General features: G+C 42.1%; 1 protein-coding gene across 3 annotated transcripts in view; it reads left to right on the top strand.

Moving 5' to 3' along the window:
• The window catches only part of sugct (succinyl-CoA:glutarate-CoA transferase), a 163747-nt gene that overhangs the window by 87989 nt on the left and 53910 nt on the right, over nucleotides 1-21848 (top strand). The gene's annotated exons all lie outside the window — the stretch shown is intronic.

Here is a 21848-nt window from a genome sequence, read left to right as displayed (position 1 = left end):
GGACCATCCTCAAGACTGGGATAGTTTTTTAAAATCTTTATTTATTAATATAATATCATCCAGACTACAGGAATCACAATACAATAAAATCCCACATTTTAGACAAAATAAAAACGTTTCGGTGGCCACTGGAAATGGTATTGTTTTGTCAAATGATGTTGATCGTGTGCAGTTGTTAGTTTGGTTGTTGCAACATTGCGTTCCGCTTTTTGCAGGGCTGTGTTTTTACAGGTGTAAATCACAAGAGGTATAATCTGAAAAGTTTAAACTTGAAAATTAGGGGTGTTTGACTGAAGGAAAACATCTTGAGATATCATTGAGGCTAGTGTGTTTGTGAAGCTTGGGGGCACTTCAATGCTCTCCTCTAAGTATTGATGTGTAAAGGCGTGGTGTGGCTTCATAGGATTGATGGAAAACTCAAGATCAAAACCATGTAGAGAGCGGGTTGAAATCTGGCCCCCAGTTATAAATAAATAGACTTGTGAAGTGTTGTTGCATTAGAATAGCAATGTAACTGTATCTGGTATCTGTAAAACAGAAATCGACAATAATGCAGTGTTTATTTTTGCCTCGTGACAGTTTCATAATGATTTTTGATTTATTTTGCCTCCGATCCACTGAGCTATATTTCAACAACAAGAACGATAATGCCACAGTGCACCACAGTACATTGTCTTAATGCAATTTTAACCATGTGTAATGGAAGAAAGAGCACAGTTCTGTTGAGATTAATAAATGATATTCAATCAATTATTGAACGATGACAGTGAAGTATTCATAACTAAGTTACAGATCCTAAAAATGAAGTGTTAAATGTGTATGCGATTCTTGGCACATTCCAAACCTATATACTGCAGTTCCCCATCTGTCCTTGTAGTCATCTTCAGACTAAGCCACACTCTCTCTGTCCTTAATGTTTGCGATCTGGGGGGATGAATCTTACACGAGCCACGAGCACTTAGGAGCCCGTCACGTGTGCCTGCCGCATCCCATGGGACCTGATCAGTCTGCTCTGAGAGACTGAGGCCAACTCGCCTACTCACAGGTCCCGTCAAGTCAATGTCCTTTCACTCAGTGGCACCATATAGACAACGTTCTGTGACCAGACGATGCACCACTTCTCCTCGGGTACCTCTGAGTTCAAGCAGACACACCTGCATATTTTGACTGTACAGATGTAGGATTCATTTTCGCCAGCTTGCTGCAGCAGATGTGCATTATTATGTGGATTATAATTAATGGTCATTTTTATAGGGGTAGATTCATTTTTTGTAAGAGGAAATCAAGTCTAAAATTTCAATGTGGTATTACAAACTTCAGAAGCCTTTTTAAACCTCAAATACACCACCCGTTTTAAATGCCCTGCATTGCAGGAAAGTTCTCCTGCCACAGGGTGATCAAATTAAGATCCTACATCTGCACATTATGTTATTGGGGTGGCTGGTGGCATTGGAGGATGCAAATGGAGGGAATGACTTTGAAGAGGTCATTTAAGTATACACTTGATGGCAATGCTTTAGAATAAGTTACTCCATATTGTGTAACTTACTTGGTAGGAGTGGAGTAGCTGGCTAGCTACCTACTACGGAGTCCAGTGGCAACGGAGCTCAAACTTCATCTCTCGAGTCCTACTACAGAGAACCCACAGACGACGGGAACGGTGAATCCACAAGACACTATGCTACCTGCTTGCCCCAAGATTTTATCATAAGCATCTCTCTCTGCGCTGGTTGGTGGAGAGCTTTGCCATGGTGTGGGCACTGAGGCGGACACCCATTGAGAGAGGAACAATCAGAGGCCCCCAGAATGACGGGACAGGACAAGAAAAGAAGTGGAGGGTCTGGATCTATTTTCAGAGCAAGAACAGAGGCTCCCCTGTCACAAGCTCCTCCATGCGGACAGCAACATTGAAACGGGGCCCCGAGCAAACAGTGACAGAAGTGTGGTCAGTCTCCCCGCCAGAGCCATGTATCTCTCTCTCTTGTCAGCCATGGTACTGCTCATAGGACGTAACTTCTGGAAGGCATGAAGAGCTTTTATAAATACCAGAAAGAGAAGTTGGACAAATGAGCCTTTTAACACCAGTTAATGTAATAAATGTAAAATATTAATATGCTATAAATATACAGTACCAGTCAAAAGTTTGGACACACCTACGCATTCATGAGTTGTTCTCTATTTCTACATGGTAGAATACTAGTGAATACATCAACACTTTGAAATAACACTATTAGAATCATGTAGTAACCAAAAAAAGTGTTAAACAAATCAAAATACATTTTATATTCTTCAAAGTAGCCACCCTTTGCCTTTGCACACTCTTGGAATTCTCTTCTTGGAATGCTTTTCCAACAGTCTTGAAGGAGTTCCCACATATGCTGAGCACTTGTTGGCTGCTTTTCCTTCACTCTGCGGTTCAACTCATCCCAAACAATCTCAATTGGGTTGAAGTTGGGTGATTTGTGGAGGCCAGATCATCTAATGCAGCACTGCATCACTCTCCTTCTTGGTCAATTAGCCCTTACACAGTCTGGAGGTGTTTTTGGTCATTGTCCTGTTGAAAAACAAATGATAGTCCCATGAAGCGCAAACCAGATGGGATGGTGTATCACAGCAGAATGTTGTGGTGACCATGCTGGTTAAGTGTGACTTGAATTCTAAATAAATCACCTACAGTGTCACCAGCAATGCACCCACACACCATCACACCTCCTCCTCCATGCTTCACGGTGGGAACCTCATGCGGAGATCATCCATTCACCTACTCTGTGTCTCACAAATACACGCCGGTTGTCAAAGGACAGATTTCCACCGTTCTAATGACCATTGCTCAGGTTTCTTGACCCAAGCAAGTCTCTTCTTCGTATTGGTGTCCTTTAGTAGTGGTTTCTTTTCAGCATTTTGGCCATGAAGGCCTGATTCAAACAGTCTCCTCTGAACATTTGATGTTGAGATGTGTCTGTTACTTGAACTCTGTGGAGCATTTATTTGGGCTGCAATCTGAGGTGCAGATAACTGTAATGAACTTATCCTCTGCAGGAGAGGTAACTCTGGGTCTTCCATTCCTGTGGCGGTCCTCATCAGAGCCAGTTTCATCATAGCGCTTGATGGTTTTTGCGACTGCAGTTGAAGAAACTTTCAAAGTTCTTGATATTTTCCGGATTGACTGACCTTCATGTCTTAAAGTAATGATGGACTGACGTTTCTCTTTGCTTATTTGATGTTCTTGCCATAATATGGACTTGGTCTTTCACCAAATAGGGCTATCTTCTGTATACCTCCCTTCCTTGTCACAACACAACTGATTGGCTCAAACGCATTAAGAAGTAAAGAAATTCCACAAATGAACTTTTAACAAGTCACACCTGTTAATTGAAATGCATTCCAGGTGATTACCTCATGAAGCTGGTTGAGATAATGCTAAGAGTGTGCAAAGCTGTCATCAAGGCAAAGTGTGTCTACTTTGAAGAACTGAAATATCAAATATATTTTGTTGAACACTTTTTTGGTTACTACATGATTCCATATGTGTCATTTCATGTCTTCACTATTATTATACAATTTAGAAAATAGTAAAAATAAAGAAAAATCCTTGAATGATTAGGTGTGACCAAACTTTTGACTGGTACTATAATAACATTTAAATGTTTTATGTAATAAAACCTGTTAATGTAATAACTTGCCGGTTAACGTAATAAAATGTTGAACGGTTAATGCAATACTTTATTACAATAAGCACACATGCACATAATATGTTATTACATTAACCGGTGGTTATTACATTAACTGTTGTTACATTCCCCGCCTCCTCCTGAGAGGCCGGCTGTTTACTTCAAATGGAGTCTGAGGACTTGGGCAAGTTCATGCTCTAATTATCAAATTGCGTTATATGGCTTCATGCTTTGCTGGCCACATGACATTTGTTTCCTGGGCCCTAGTTAGCCTGGGTAGCATGATTGTTCCTCCTTCAGCCATGCCAGCTCTCTTGTTGGTGACCCCTATGGACTCATCAGAATGGCATTGGTATGGCAGCCCTTTGTTCGATATCGGTCATTCCCAAGAATGTCACCTTCTCCTACTTCTGACCATACCCCCTATTTTCTTTGTTTGGGTAGAGAAACACAGAGATTAATAGCCACAATTGCATCGACCACACAGTGAGTCACCAGATATCCTGCGACTGAGGCACGATTTTCACCAGACAACCAGTTTGATATCAGTGGGTGTTCTAGTGTTGCCGTTCTGTTATTCCAAGATATTTCCTCACTCCAAATGGAAGTGGCAGCAGAGCAGTCTTGGCGATATACCAGTAAGCTCGTAAAATTCGAAATGTATTCATGACGTTGAACACTTCTCACATTGTAACTTTTGAGTTCAAGTGAATATGAAACCATAACATAATGCGGTTGGGACAGCCTTTTCCTTTAATCCTTAACCACAAGCACACACTCAATTTCAAAGAGAGAGCCCGGGGAAGCACGTAGCGCAACGCTACAGTTCCCCACACTGGGTTTTCTTGGGGCATTGCCGAAACCGAGGGAGGGCTGTGCGATAAAAGTAAAGGTTTTGGGAGTTGATCCACGGCCTTAAATATTAGGCACTCCTGATATAGCATTTAGCCTTCGCGCTATAGCTGCGGTTCTTTTTCGTCAAACTGTGTGCTGTGCAACAGATGTGGGTCTTGACTCGACTGCCAACATCCGATCTCCCCTCCAGGCCCTCTGGTTGCACTCCTACAGATCCTGGAGATTTCTGAAGTCGTTTTTCATTCATCGTTAACGGCACTTCAAAAGATAATAACAGAAATGTATCTCCACTATATCTGAATCAAAATCAGATCTTACATCTGGTACAATATCCAGCAATTAGTGATGTTTGATTGATCTGTGCACCGGACTTGTCGTATATTGTAACATATTGTGAGGATCAGGAGCAGGATCAGCTGATGCAAATGTGAAACAAAGCGTGAGTGTATCACCCAGAGCCAACTGAGCGAAGCAGGTCTCGACGTGAGGGACCCTTCATTCACAGGGAGTCGGTGACTGACAGTGTGTCCACCTGTGACACAATACTCCCAAAGTCGAGAGTCATTCCAGACCCAGGCTGTCCGCAAACGCCCCTTTGTCCAAAAAGGAATGGTTTATATGAGGATAAACATCTCAGCATACATTCATTCAAAAAGGTCATCCATTCATGGTACATCAAAGCTCTCTCCTGGTGATAGACTTTACTTAACTTTCAACTCTGGGAGCCTCTCTATACAGGGAATGGCAGCGGTGTCCACTTTTTTTTTTTTTTACAGGCATGTGAAATATGAAAGAATTTCAAAACATGGTTATCCTCCGGTGAGGTCAGACAAGGAGGAAGAAACTCCAGGGAGCTACATTGAGCTATAGTTTCAAACAGAGCTCTGAACCGTATCTGGGTCATTTTCATCTCCTGTCCTCACCTCACCTCCACAAACCGCCTCACCATCCCTTGCTCAATCAATCCTTTAAATGGGCTACTGACTTGAGCCAGGATGTGGCAAAAATAATAAGGTCTGTGCGTGTGTTTCTATGTGTGTTTATGGGGCTGGTCGATACTGGTTGTGTGTGCGTGCGTGCAATTGTGTGAGAGAATGCGTGAGTGTGAAACCGTTCTCTCTGAAAGATTGATGCTTTGCTGTGAGTTTGCCAGATATGAAGGGCAGGCTTTCAGGAGGCCTTCTATGTTTATGTGCAGAGACAAAAGAAGAAATACCACTTGGACAGCATTCTGTGCTCACTTAGACTTAATCTGAGTTGACCACAGAGTTTTGCTCTGTCCACAGTCAAGCCACAGGAATTTGAGAAATTATTGTGGATTACGAGCATAACATGATCCATGGGAATTATGTTGCTTGCAGAAATCAAAAGGGTTCTCATGGATATACACTCCCCTCCATATGTATATGGACAGTGAAGCTAAAAAAAAAGATATTTGGCTCATATACTTCCAGTGGCGTATTCATGGTTGCCAATGGAAGCCAGGCTTCGCAAAAAGATTGACCCAGAAAAAAAGAAAAAAACATTGAATAATTTATCTTTCGTCTCTCTGTGTTTCATAAATGTCCTTAAATTCGCAAGACGCTAGAATGTATATCAGCGGAGAAAGCATCTGAGCAAACGAAACAGCACCCTTCTGTCTCTGTATGTGTAGTGTATCTATCTGGTGCTGGCTGGTCAGAAAGACTATGAGATTATTGCCGCCCGTAGCATTGAATGCAAGGGAAGCCAGTGAGCATTTGGAATCCTTTGATAAAATGTTTTTTTTTTAAATAGCCAATCAGCATTTAGCTAAACTGAGTGAGGTCAGCTGTGAATGGTCCTGGCACACCAAAAAAATGTGTCAAGGGAAGCCCGTTTGGATTTGGCTTCAGACCAATCACATCATAAGACAAACATCATTATTGACTGAAAAAAAATTGAATTGTTGCATTGCGTTGTGTTGCTAGCTAAAATTGTCCCTTTGCTAAATTCGCCATGGAAGGAGATAGGGATTTCGACTTGTGGTTTTACTTAATTCTCCTTACTGGCAAATGATTATAATGGTGATTCTGATCCAACCATAAATTCATACACTGTGCCCCTGGTCTGAAAGGATAGAAGTTCAACATGTAGCTAGATGTAGTATGCTTGGCTAGCTGGCCTGGCATATCGTTGCCCATGAAAGGAAGTTAGGCTAGCGAGCAAGTATTTTAGCCAGGTAACCTAGGACAACAAAACTCAAAGTGACAGAGTCATAAACCGTTTAGGCAACATGAAAGAGTGGAGGATGGCATGTTTTTTCTACTTGCAGGCACACACACACACAAACACAGAAATCAGTACAATGGACTGCCACATTATATTTAGTTTACATTGATGGGACTAAATATATTTCGGGGTATCTTTTAGTTGTCACTGTATTAGATTAAGCATAGCTGATTAGATGATGTTGAAGTTGAAATGGAGCTGGAATAGTGGAGGCAGCTCCTGTTGTCTTTGTGACTTGCGGTATCTCTCTGTGCTTCTAAATCAATAGTTGTTTAGTAGTCCAAAAATGTCGGAATCAATACCTTGCTTAACCATGCTGTTGGTTGTGTAGCTGTTTTCGGGCTGACCCCAATTAGTTGACTGGTCAATTGTTTAGTCGTAAGGCTGTTGGTCGACCAATATGGTTTTAGTCAAGCAGTAACAAATATATATATATATATATTTATATACAGTACCAGTCAAAAGTTTGGATACATCTACTCATTCAAGGGTTTTTCTTTATTTTTACTATTTTCTATATTGTAGAATAATAGTGAAGACATCAAAACTATGAAATAACATGTAGTAACGAAAAAAGTGTTAAACAAATCCTAATATATTTTGTATTTCAGATTCTTCAAAGTATCCATCCTTTGCATTGATGACAGCTTTGCACACTCTTGGCATTCTATCAACCAGCTTCATGAGGTAGTTCCCTGGAATACATTTCAATTAACAGGTGTGCCTTGTTAAAATTTCATTTGTGGAATTTTGTTCCTTAATGAGTTTGAGCCAATCAGTTGTGTTGTGACATTGTAGCGGTGGTATACAGAAGAGAGCCCTATTTGGTGAAAGACCCAGTCCATATTATGTCAAGAACTTTGAAAGTTTCTTCAAGTGCAGTCGCAAAAACCATCAAGCGCTATGATGAAACTGGCTCTCATGAGGACCGCCAGAGGAAACGAAGACCAAGAGTTACATCTGCTGCAGAGGATAAGTTCAGTAGAGTTACCAGCCTCAGAAATTGCAGCCCAAATAAATGATTCACAGAGTTCAAGTAACAGACACATCTCAACATCAAGACTGTGTGAATCGGGCCTTCATGGTCGAATTGCTGCAAAGAAACCACAACTAAAGGACACCAATAAGAAGAAGAGACTTGCTTGGGCCAAGAAACACAAGCAATGGACATTAGACTGGTGGAAATCTGTCCTTCGGTCTGATGAGTCGACATTTGAGATTTTTTGTTCCAACCGTTGTGTCTTTGTGATACGCAGAGTAGGTGAACGGATGATCTCCACATATGTGGTTCCCAACGTGAAAAATGGAGGAGGTGTGATGTGTGGGGTGCTTTGCTGGTGACACTGTCAGTGATTTATTTCGAGTTCAAGTCACACTTAACCAGCATGGTCTCCACAGCATTCTGCAGCGATACACCATCCCATCTGGTTTGCCCTTAGTCTTACTATCATTTGTTTTTCAACAGGACAATGACCCAAAACACAACTCCAAGCTGTGTAAGGCTGTCATCAAGGCAAAGCGTGGCTACTTTGAAGAATCTCAAATATAAAATATATTTAGATTTGTTTAGCACTTTTTTGGTGACTACATGATTCCATATGTGTTTTTTCATAGTTTTGATGTCTTCACTATTATTCTACAATGTAGAAAATATAAAAAATAGCTATATATTTTTATCAGGATATTTTCTGCCTGCAGGCTACAATGTTTTTATTTGTTGGCTTTATGTAGGCTATTTTTACATCGTTGGCAATGGCAGTAGAAGTTAGTTTTTAGGTTTGTATCATTTTCTTTTAGATTTGGGTAGAATTTTGATTTATCACATGAAAATGATTTTGAGATATGAAGACGTTATTATAAATTAAATGAAACTGTTTCATGTAAATTTGCATATGAAAACCATAAGTGGTACACAGATCGGTAGAAATTCGAAGATAAATTGGTATTCCGCATGAGAAAGGTTGCAGACTCCTCCTGTAGCCTATTACCGGCAACTTTAGGAGAGTAATGGCAGAATCTGCGAAAGCAAGCAAGAGCAGGAGGAGAATAGTTGGGTCAGGTTAATGTTTTTTTTCTTCTGGTTATCTCGATCTCTGGCCACCTCTTGAGGCATTTGTCTTATTTGATCAAACCGTAAGAGTAAAGCATCAGACCAGCTCAATGCATGTAGTTGATTTTATTAAAACACATAGGGTGTGTCTATATATGGAAAAATATTTCAAAAAGTATTCAGACCCTCTTTTCCATATTTTGTTACCTTACAGCCTTAAATTGATTAAATAGTTCCCCCCCCCCGCATCTATACACACAATACCCAAAAATGACAAAGCAAAAACAGGTTTTTATTAAAAATAAAAACTGAAATGTCACATTTACGTAAGCATTCAGACCCTTTACTAAGTACTTTGTTGAAGCACCTTTGGCGGTGATGATAGCCACAAGTCTTCTTGGGTATGATGCTACAAGCCTGGCACACCTGTATTTGGGGAGTTTCTCCCATTCTTCTCTGCAGATCCTCTCAAGCTCTGCCAGCTTGGATTCGGAGCATCGCTGCACAGGTATTTTCAGGTCTCTCCAGAGATGTTCGATCGAGTTCAAGTCCGGGCTCTGGCTGGGCCACTCAAGGACATTCAGAGACTTGTCCCGAAGCCTGTCCTGCGTTATCTTGGCTATGTGCTTAGGGCCGTTGTCCTATTGGAAGGTCCTGAGTGCTCTGGAGCAGGTTTTCATCAAGGATCTCTCTCTACTTTGCTCCATTCATCTTTCCCTCAATCCTGACTAGTCTCCCAGTCCCTGCCTCTGATAAACATCCCCACAGCATGATGCTGCCAGGTTTCCTCCAGACATGACGCTTGGCATTCAGGCCAAAGAGTTCATTCTTGGTTTCATCAGACCAGAGAAGCTTGTTTATCATGGTCTGAGAGTCTTTTAGTTACCTTTTGGCAAACTCCAAGCGGACTGTCATGTGCCTTTCACTGAGGAGTGGCGTCCGTCTGGCCACTCAACCATAAAAGCCTGATTGGTGGAGTGCTGCAGAGGAACTCTGTATCTCCGTCAAAGTGAGCATTGGGTTCTTGGTCACCTCCCTGACCAAGGCCCTTCTCTCCCGATTGCTCAGTTTGGCCGAGTGGCCAGCTCTAGGAAGAGACTTGGTGGTTTCAAACTTCTTCCATTTAAGAATGATGAAGTCCATTGTGTTCTTGGGGACCTTCAATGCTGCAGAAATGTTTTGGTACCCTTCCCCAGATCTATGCCTCTACTCAATCCTGTCTCTGAGCTCTACGGACAATTATTTCAACCTCATGGCTCGGTTTTTGCTCTGACAATGCCTTTCCAAATCATGTCCAACCAATTGAATGTACCCCAGCTGGGCTCCAATCAAGTTGTAGAAACATATCAAGGATGATCATTGGAAACAGGATGCACCGAAGCTCAATTTCGAGTCTAATAGCAAAGGGTCTGAAAACCTGTTTTCGCTTTTTCATTATGGGGTATTGTGTGTAGATTGCTGTGGATTTATTTATTTTTCATCCATTTCAGAATAAGGCTGTAACGTCACAAAATGTGGAAAAAGTGAAGGGTTCTGAATACTTTCCAAAAGGACTGAATATGTATTTTGCCACACTATGTGGTTGGAATAATACTGTGAAAGTATGCACATAATGATAATGCCCTTTTAGTGTATTAGCTGTTTGAAAAGTCCCTGAATTTTCAGCCAGTTTTGTCAGATGGAGTTTTTGCCTGCCTGATGACATCACCAGGTGGTAAATTAGTTAATAGACCAATAAGAAAGAGAGTTCCAAACCTCTCTGCCAATAACAGCTTGTTTTCCTCTCCTCACTCAGACTACCCCGAGACAGTCCGAGTAAAACTATTGCATGAGACATTTCTCTTTGCTTTTACTTGACATTTTGATCCATTTAGTTTCAATTATGGCTATTAGATGACTTTTTAAATGTGATTTTGCTACAGACTTTGCCCCAGAGGATCGTTTAATTGTACTGCCACAAAACCAACACTAAAATCAAAGCACATCAGCCATGTAAGTGTTATGTGCATGTTTCAATGACAAGCTTAGGATCAGACATAAGGATATAAATATTACAGACTCCTCTGAGCAACATGGCTACCCACCTGCTAATCAGAAACAGTGTTAACCCAAACGCCCTCTCTCTTTGGTGTGGATTCATATACCCAGGTATAAGTACTTCCAAATGCAGGAAGACGCTGACATTACAAATAAAATAAATGGCTTTCATGTGGTGTTTGGAGGTCCGTTAAAAGAGGTTTCTGATTATGAATCCTTAATCTCCAAATTATGTTCATGTGCTCACTTGCATTGAGTGTCTCGGAAAATGTAGTTTGTTTTGACTACAGTAATGACTGATTTTATTGTGCCCTATAAATCTTAATCATTTTGGATGAACCTTTCCACGCAGTTAACTATACAACAACATGCCTCCTTACATGGTAAAGTACAGTAAATGGGAAAACCCAGGTGGATGGAATATACTGTTCTTGTAATGAATGTGTTCTTATCGTCTTATAGTATGTCAAAGCTCTGTTGAAGGACGACAGTGGAAAGTGACCGAGAAGAGAATCTGGTAATTGTTCGTGTGAACGGATCTTTACTTCATATCATTGGAGACCACAATAGCAGCTTGACAAGCTGAATTACAGGCGGGTCCTCTCCTCCGTGGTTCCTTTTCTTGTAGTCTCTCTTTCACACACTCCAATACACGCCGGGGTATTAGTGTCACGTGGTCTTTTGCTCTGAGCCAATGCACATACGCTCACACACAACGATGTGACTGAGGTTATGACAACCAAAATAGCCAGTGTGTTTAGCCTGTCAGAATTTGGTCTCCACCACTAATGTAGATTTATGTTGTCACAATTAAAAAAACATGTATTCCACACAAGCTTAGGTTCAGGCAGTCTAAAAAAACATGTCTTTCATCAAATCAAATGTTATTTGTCACATGCGCCGAATACAACAGGTATAAGGTGACCTTACAGTGAAATGCGTACTTACAAGCCCTTAACCAACAACGCAGTTTTAAGAAATATACCCCCAAAAATAAGTTATAAAAGCAACAAATAATTAAAGAGCAGCAGTAAAATATCAATAGCGAGGCTATATACAGGGGGTACCGGTACAGAGTAAAGGTGCGGGGGCACTGGTTGTCGAGGTAATTGAGGTAATATGTACATGTCGGTAGAGTTATTAAAGTGACTATGCATAGATAATAATAGAGAGTAGCAGCAGCGTAAAGGGGGGTGCAATGCAAAAAGCCTGGGTAGCCATTTGATTAGATGTTGATTAGATGCCTGTTTGATGGTTCGTCAGAGGGCATAGCGGGATTTCTTTTAAGCTTCCAGGTTAGAGTCCCGCTCCTTGAAAGCAGCAGCTCTACCCTTTAGTTCAATGTGGATGTTGCCTGTAATTGATGTCTTCTGGTTGGGGTATGTACGTACAGTCACTTTGGGAACAACATCTTCAATGCACTTATTGATGAAGCCAGTGACTGATGTGGTGTACTCCTCAATGCCATCGGAAGAATCCCGGAACATATTCCAGTCTGTGCTAGCAAAACTGTCTTGTAGCTTAGCATCTGTTTCATCTGACCACTTTTTTATTGACTGAGTCACTGGCTTTATCAATAAGTGCATCGAGGTCGTCGTCCCCACAGTGACTGTACGTACATACCCCAACCAGAAGCCATGGATTACAGGCAACATTCGCACTGAGCTATGTCCGTACTGTGAGACAGGACAGACAGCTGATCGTCCTCGCAGTTTCAGACCACGTGTAACAACACCTGCACAGGATCGGTACATCCGAACATCACACCTGTGGGACAGGTACAGGATGGCAACAACAACTGCCCGAGTTACATCAGAAACACACAATCCCTCCATCAGTGCTCAGACTGTCATCAATAGGCTGAGAGAGGCTGGACTGAGGGCTTGTAGGCCTGTTGTAAGGCAGGTCCTCACCAGACATCACCGGCAACAACGTCGCCTATGGGCACAAACCCACCGTCACTGGACCAGACAGGACTGGCAAAAAGTGCTCTTCACTGACATGTCTTGGTTTTGTCTCAACAGGGGTGATGGTCAGATTTGCGTTTATCGTCGAAGGAATGAGCGTTACACCGAGGCCTGTACTCTGGAGCGGGATCGATTTGGAGGTGGAGGATCCGTCATGGTCTGGAGCGGTGTGTAACAGCATCATCGGACTGAGCTTGTTGTCATTGCAGGCAATCTCAACGGTGTGCGTTACAGGGAAGACATCCTCCTCCCTCATGTGGTACCCTTCCTGCAGGCTCATCCTGACATGACCCTCCAGCTAGACAATGCCACCAGCCATACTGCTCGTTCTGTGCCTGATTTTCTGCAAGACAGGAATGTCAGTGTTCTGCCATGGCCAGCGAAGAGCCCGGATCTCAATCCCATTGAGCACGTTTGGGACCTGTTGGATCGGAGGGTGAGGGCTAGGGCCATTCCCCCCAAAAATGTCTGGGAACCTGCAGGTGCCTTGATGGAAGAGTGGGGTAACATCTCACAGTAAGAACTGGCAAATCTGGTGCAGTCCATGAGGAGGAGATGCACTGCAGCACTTTATACAGCTGGTGGCCACACCAGATACTAACTGTTACTTTTGATTTTGACCCCCCCCCCTTTGTTCAGGGACACAATATTCAATTTCTGTTAGTCACATGTCTGTGGAACTTGTTCAGTTTATGTCTCAGTTGTTGAATCTTATTTTGTTCATACAAATATTTCCACATGTTAAGTTGACAGTGAGAGGACATTTATTTTTTTGCTGAGTTTAGATGCCACCTTTTGTCTTACCAGAGGCTGCTGTTCTATACCGCCGATAGAGTGTGTAACCCGCCAGCTGTATGTTATTCATGTCGTTGTTCAGCCACGACTCGGTGGAAAATAAGACATTACAGTTTTTAATGTCCCATTGGTTTGATATAAATCAAATGAAATTTTATTGGTCACATACACATGGTTAGCAGATGTTATTGCGAGTGTAGCGTAATGCTTGTGCTTCTAGTTCCAACAGTACAGCAATATCTAACATGTAATCTAACAATTCCACAACAACTACCTTATACATACAAATCTAAGTAAATTAATGGAATATGAATATATACATATAAATATATGGATGAGCAATGACAGAGCAGCATAGGCAAGATGCAATAGATGGTATAAAATACAGTAAATCCATATGAGATGAGTATTGCAAGATATGTAAACATTATTCAAGTGGCATTATTTAAGTGACTAGTGATCCATTTATTTAAAGGGGCCAATGATTTCAAGTCTGTATGTAGGCAACAGCCTCTTTGTGTTAGTGATGGCTGTTTAACAGTCTGATGTCCTTGAGATAAAAACAGTTTTTCAGTCTCTCGGTCCCAGCTTTGATGCACCTGTACTGACCTCGCCTTCTGGATGGTAGCGGGGTGAACAGGCAGTGGCTCGGGGGGTTGTTGTCCTTGATAATCTTATTGGCCTTCCTGTGACATCGGGTGCAGTAGGTGTCCTGGGGGCAGGTAGTTTGCCCCCGGTGATGTGTTGTACAGACCGCACCACCCTCTGGAGAGCCATACGGTTGTGGGCTGTGCAGTTGCCATACCAGGCAGTGATGCAGCCCGACAGGATGCTCTCAATTAAGCTTCTGTAAAAGTTTGTGAGGGTTTTAGGTGACAAGCCACATTTCTTCAGCCTCCTTAGATTGACGAGGCGTTGTTGCGCCTTCTACACCACACTGTCTGTGTCGGTGGACCACTTCAGTTTGTCCGTGATGTGTACGCCGAGGAACTTAAAACTTTCCACCTTCTCCACTGCTGTCCCGTCGATGTGGATAGGGGGGTACCCCCTCTGTTGTATCTAGAAGTCCACTATCATCTCCTTTGTTTTATTGACGTGTTTTTAGTTCGTCCAATTTATTATCTAGCGTTTGTACGTTGGCCGGTAGTACCGATGGCAAAGACAGGTTAGCCATTCGTTGCCGGATCTTCACAAGGCACCCCAATCTCCTTCCGCAAAACCGCCGTCTCTTTCTCCTGCGAATGACAGGGATGAGGGTCTGTTCAGGTGTCTGTAGTAAATCCCTCTCGTCCGACTCATTAAAGAAAAATTCTTCGTCCAATTCAAGGTAAATAATCGCTGTTCTGATGTCCAGAAGCTCTTTTCGGTCATAAGAGACGGTAGAAGCAACATTATGTACAAAATAAGTTACAAACAATGCGAAAAATCTAACAAAATCGCACGGTTGGTTAGGAGCCCATAGAACGGCAGCCATCCCCTCCGGCGCCATTATCCTAAAATGAGGACATGTGTTTACTCAGTTGTCAGAAAACTTTTGTTGAGGATAGGGAAGGATTTTAAAAGAACTATCACTAGAGACTGAGGAGGCAGGGCTTTTGTGAATGATGAAAGTGAGGGAAATATCTTGTCTGGCTTGAACAAGTTATGCAATTTCATGCACCTGTTTGCCCTGAGCTCTGCTGTCAAGTGAATCATCTCATGTTGACCAGAGTGCCTTTCCCTCTCGGGGATGAAAAATATGACCAAATGGTAAAGACATTCTGATTCTATCATAGGCAGTTCAGGAAGGAAATTTTAGCTTATCAACCTCAACCCTGATCCATCAGTGTTTTCACAATTTACCCCGAACCTCCGAGAGCCATCAGCTTCTCCCATTTTAGCCTGTGCTATCCATCCCTTTCTCTCATTCCCTCCTCTTTTGACTCTCGTATCATTCTCTTTCCAGACTGAGCTTCCCTCTGCCAGCTGTATGGCTGTATTGTGTACAAGCCCACCTGTATACACAAAAGGTAGACCCTGTCTGTCTGTGCTCGGCGTCTTGGCCATACGGAGCCGTTTTGTTTTCTTGGGCAAGTCGAATCCAGAGGTGCCGCTTGCTGGCTACAGAAAATACAGTAAATTGTTATGTTTGAACCCAACTGAAACATTGAATGACTCGCTTAACCTCTTTATTTCACAAGCGTTTCTCTGTCTGTGAGAATCTGGACCGATTTCCTCTTAAATTACTGCCAGATAGACCTAGGCTGATTTTGAGGATGTGGCGCCCTTCTAGAGAACCCTAACAATGAATAATTTGCCCCTGTCAATCGGATGGCAGGCTTTTACACTCTAATCAGTGAAATGTGCTGCTGTGAGTTCAACTATTTACACAAAATACATTCTACATCCACATGGGTTTCTGGGGATAGAGATTGGGATCCACGATTATGGATTTTTATCCCTTTAATATCCTGGTAAAGAGTTTCTGTACGTGTATGGTGTCAAAGCAGTCACTCCCGTTTAGAATGTTACTCTCACGTTAGATGTCATGTTTTCATCAGCTGTGATCCACATCATAACTTGTTTTATCATCAGGGAGGTAAATGAGTTTGGGTGGTCTTGTAGCTTGTTGGGGGTTTTTTTGGACTGCGAATGTCACTACTCGGCACACTGTGTGAGGAATCAGGGTTTATCAGAGTTAGATACTGTATGTGTTGTAGTTACACTGAATGCGTCAAGTCTCTTTTCTCCAAATGACTTAGGGGTCCATAATAGGGGAGGGTTGTCTAACTTTGTTTTTGCTTTGGAGAGGGTTGTGTTTTTAATTTTTTTTCGGCACAGGGGAGGGAAGTGTGTGTTTTCCATGGTTTACATTCACCATTTTGTAGGTTTTACTATACATTTTCTTCCATTTTAGACACATTCCCTAATCTGCTATCTTACGCCCCCCTATCAATGTGTTTTGGTACTTCCCTTATGCACTACACTTTTCACTTCGCTTATTATACCACAGGACAATATAATCTACCAGTCTAACTGTCTATCCTTCCCTCTATCCACCATGCATAGTGACAATAGTAGTAGATGGATTGTTTGTCCAGATCTGCAATCGAATAACTAGCAATCATACCACACATAAAATCATTCAAACTGCACCAATTTTCTATATACAGTGCCTTACAAAAGTATTCACCCCCCTTTGCGTTTTTCCTATTTTGTTGCATTACAACCTGTAATTTAAATGTATTTTTATTTGGATTTCATGTAATGGTCATACACAAAATAGTTCAAATTGGTGAAGTGAAATGTAAAAAAAAATTACTTAACCACCCCCCCAAAAAAAACTACAAAAAAGTGGTGCGTGCATATGTATTTACCCCCTTTGCCATGAAGCCCCTAAATAAGATCTGGTGCAACCAATTACCTTCAGAAGTCACATAATTACTTAGATTGCACACAGGTGAACTTTTTTTAAGTTTCACATGATCTGTCACATGATCTCAGTATATATACACCTGTTCTGAATGGCCCCAGAGGCTGCAACACCACTAAGCAAGGTGCACCACCAAGCAAGCGGCACCATGAAGACCAAGGAGCTCTCCAAACAGGTCATGGACAAAGTTGTGGAGAAGTACAGATCAGGGTTTGGTTATAAAAAAATATCAGAAACTTTGAACATCCAACGGAGCACCATTAAATTCATTATTAAAAAATGGAAAGAATATGGCACCACAACAAACCTGCCAAGAGAGTGCCGCCCACTAAAACTCACAGACCAGGCAAGGAGGGCATTAATCAGAGAGGCAACAAAGAGACCATAGATAACCCTGAAGGAGCTACAAAGCTTTGTAGACCACCTTAAACCGTACACTTTAAGATAGACCACTTTAAACCGTACCTCCGCAGAGCTGGGCTTTACGGAAGAGTGTCCAGAAAAAAACATTGCTTAAAGAAAAAAATAAACAAACACGTTTGGTGTTCGCCAGAAGGCATGTGGGAGACTCACCAAACATATGGAAGAAGGTTCTCTGGTCAGGTGAGACTAAAATTGAGCTTTTTGGCCATCAAAGAGAACGCTTTGTCTGGCACAAACCCAACACTTCACATCACCCCGAGGCCACCATCCCCACAGTGAAGCATGGTGGTGGCAGCATCATGCTGTGGGGATGTTTTTAATCGGCAGGGACTGGGAAACTGGTCAGAGTTGAAGGAATGATGGATGGCACTAAATACAGGGAAATTCCTAAGGGAAACCTTTTTCAGTCTTCTGCTAAAGTGGTTTAAGGGCAAACATTTAAATGTCTTGGAATGGCCTAGTCAAAGCCCAGACCTCAATCGAATTGAGAATCTGTGGTATGACTTAAAGATTGCTGTACAAAGGTGGTGAATACTTTCGCAAGCCACTGTAAATCCACAAGAACATAGGGGAATAGCTGATAGGCAGCGGAGAGGCCAGGTGCGTCATTGCGTGTGAAAGAACAGTAAATACATGAGACATACAGCTCAACAGCTCACCTATTGATCTTGTTTAGGGACAATACAATTATCCGGTAACGATTTACTTTGACTGCATATCCATAGCACATTTATTACACATCTATAAGCAGGTTAATGAATGTGTTATAACAGGTTATAACATAGCACATTCATGTCATGCTCGTATTTAGGAATCTTAATAGATGCATCCTTACAATGACAGTGTGGTGTCATTATTATGGCTGTTCTCAAAACTGTGCTTTTGTCATACCAATGTTAGTGAATATGCCAAAAGGCCAAACCATGTTTGGAAAATTATGCTGATATATAGCCTGTACTGGCCCCATGTCCCCTACCGGTCGGTATAGACCTGCGACTTACCTTCTTCTCACTGAGGTCAATCAATGGTGCATGCATATCTCCACAGGATTGAATCCTCAGGGTAAATTTGACATATCAGATCGTCTCATTGAGGGTCATATCATATCTCTTTCGTAACTCATTAACAGCCCTCCTCCACATCACAATTAGGCCTAAGTTGGTCATACTAGTCTATAACACACACATGAAGAGTCTATGTATGAAAAGTCAAATCTATTTTCCCATTCATAAAGCATTTATAGCTAAGCCCTTCATGGTAATTAGCTGTGCATGTTGCCATCTGATCTATAACACCAGCATTAAAGGTATATGTATGAATTCTATGCAGTCAATGTGCTGTCATTTCTGTTTTGCATTCATAAAGCATTTACAGTGCGTTCGGAAAGTATTCAGACCCCTTCACTTTTTCCACATTTATGTTACGTTACAGCCTTATTCTAAAATTGAATAGAAAAAATAACAATTTTATCTATCTACACACAATACCCCATAATGGCAATGCAACAACAGGTTTAAATATAGCATCAACATTTTGAAAATCTGATTTCCCCCTAGCTGATCATTGTCTGCAGCCGGCTCTGATCGTAAAGTAATGAGATAAGCAGGTATTCTCCTCCGTGGTAATTAGCGAACCCTTTACTTTCTGGCCCGTAGCACTGCGTGGCATTGACTATGCCACAAAGTCGATATCCACGAACGCACTGTAAATGCTTTATGAATGCAAAATAGAAATGACAGCACATTGACTGCATAGAATTCATACATACTGTTATTGTTATTTGTGGTCGTAATCATACTTTTTTTTGTTAATTCAATGTGGGGGGCGTGATTTCTTTTTTTTCTTTTTTTTACAGTATAATGGGAGGGTTATGTGAAAATATGTTTAAGGTTGGGGAGGATGTGCATTTCATTTTTTTATTACATTGAGTTGGACCACCCCCCACACCCCCAGTAAATTTCAAACTGTCCCTTAAACCACTTCATCACTGTCCACTCTTTTCCAGCTAGATCCGCAACAGTGGTTATGCCGTTAACCCACTTTGTCTCCCAGCTGTCCATATGGTCAGAGTATCGCTACAAAACACACATTCGGTAGCCAGCTCCTGGTGTCAAGGGAGGAAAGCTGTGAGGCACTCGATCCCGTCCTTTGTGGACCGGGAAAGTCGTGAGTCAACAGAAAGGGTCACGACTGAGGTCTCGGAGCAGTTAGCACTGTTGTCATTCTGAAATGAAAAACTCCATAATTTGTCTAGTGTTTAGGATATTGAACCACAGGGGTGAAATTTGAGCGTGGCTAGGGCAGCCCTATTTAGATCTGCACCGTGCAGTACCTGTATCGACTCGCCGCCCAAGACCTAATTGGAGTATTGGTTACGTTGTGAGTGTACTGAAGAAACCAGGCACGACAGTGCATATCCTCTTGCAACGAGGAAACTGGTTTGGCTTCTTTAGCCAGCTCTTATGAAAGAGTAAACCATTTTTCATCATCATTTAGCAAACCATTGAATTTGGCCATCAATACCCAGTTGGCAAAATTTGAAAATACGTCATTCAGACTAACCATGTTGCGGTGAAAAAATGCATTTACATATTTATGAGAACATTGAACAAAACTTTCCCAGCCTCTTTGATGTAGTCATGAAAAGGGCATCTTTACTTGGTTGTAATTTGCTTGTTATATACCAGAGACATCCATACATCAAACAGAGCTGAAGTAAACAATTCTATCAGGCCCCCACACAACCCTGCTTTCCCTAGTGTAGTCATGTACAGGGCCTCTTGATGTGCAGTGATGTTGCGTTATGGGTTGGAAGTGATTGGGCTTGTGCATTGCGCTGCTAGTGGCGGGAAGGGCAGTGCCTCCCCTGTGAGCTGGTTGATAAGGCTAATACCAGTCCTCAGACTTCTTCGCAAAGAGATAGGGAGAGAGACAGGGTAGCAAATGACCACACAGCAGGATGCTGGTGTGACCCCAGCAAATTCTGCGAGGTCGCTGCAAAACGCTCATCTCCCTTTCAGTTTTCATCTACGGCCCGGAGGACTTTTCTGTGACCCCGGCGTAGCCGCAGGTGTCACCAGCTCCTTCCGGAAAGGCGAGTGCGAGAATGCCTGCAATGGGCATCAAAGCCAACTAGCTGAGAGGTTTAGGAGACTTGCTTAAGTTAAAGCACTGAATTTGCGCCTGTCAGATTGATATAACAAGGGGAGGGAGATTGTTGTGAGCCTTTGTTTCACTGTTTACGCAGATCAAATCCAAACGTTAGTGCACACTCTCCCTCCCCAACCTGTTTCGGCGGAGTGTTTGATGTTCTCCTACCACTTGTCAGAGTCCATGCTTAATTTGAACATTCACAGAATAGGAACCAGCTTTTATGTATTTTGGATTCATCTTAAATGCTCTCAGGACCAAAAATTCATTGTTTTATATAAGCTGACTCAAAATAAAGAAAAATTAATACCATCTTGGCACTTACGGAAAGAATTCGGAAAGAATTTAGACCTTCACTTTTTCCACATTTTGTTTTACGTCACAGCCTTGTTCTAAAATGGATTGAATCGTTTTTTCCCCTCATCAATCTACACATAATATCCCATAATGACAAAGCAAAAACAGGTTTCTAGAAATATTTGCAAATGAAAAAAAAAGATAATAATAATGAAATATCACATTTACGTAAGTATTCAGAGCCTTTACTCAGTACTTCGTTGAAGCACCTTTGGCAGCAATTACAGCCTCAAGTCTTCTTGGGTATGATGCTACAAGCTTGGCACACCTGTATTTACGGAGTTTCTCCCATTCTTCTCTGCAGATCCTCTCAAGCTCTGTCAGGTTGGATGGGGAATGTGGCTGCACAGCAATTTTCAGATCTCTCCAGAGATGTTAGATCAGGTTCAAGTCCGGGCTCTGGCTGGGCCACTCACGGACATTCAGAGACTTGTCCCGTGCTGTCTTGGCTGTGCGCTTAAGTCTTGAGTGCTTTGGTGCAGTTTTTTATCAAGAATCTCTCTGTACTTTGATCCGTTCATCTTTCCCTCGATCTTAACTAGTCTCCCCAGTCCCTGCCGCTGATAAACATCCCCACAGCAAGATGCTGCCACCACCATGTTTCACCTTAGGGATGTTGTTAGGGATGTTGCCAGGTTTTCTCCAGATGCGACACTTGGCATTCAGGCCAAAGAGTTCAATCTTGATTTCATCAGACCAGAGATTCTTGTTTTTCATGGTCAGAGAGTCTTTTAGGTGCCTTTTGGCAAACTCCAAGCTGGCTTTCATGAGCCTTTTTACTGAGGAGGGGTTTCCGTATGGCCACTCTACCATAAAGGCCTGATTGGCGAAATGCTGCAGAGATGGTTGTCCTTCTGGAAGGTTCTTCCATCTCCACAGAG

Source organism: Salvelinus sp. IW2-2015, linkage group LG27 (assembly GCF_002910315.2).
Source record: "Salvelinus sp. IW2-2015 linkage group LG27, ASM291031v2, whole genome shotgun sequence".
Taxonomy (NCBI): Eukaryota; Metazoa; Chordata; class Actinopteri; order Salmoniformes; family Salmonidae; genus Salvelinus; species Salvelinus sp. IW2-2015.
Note: the sequence above shows the minus strand (reverse complement) of the source record. Positions and strands in the feature narration are given on the sequence as shown.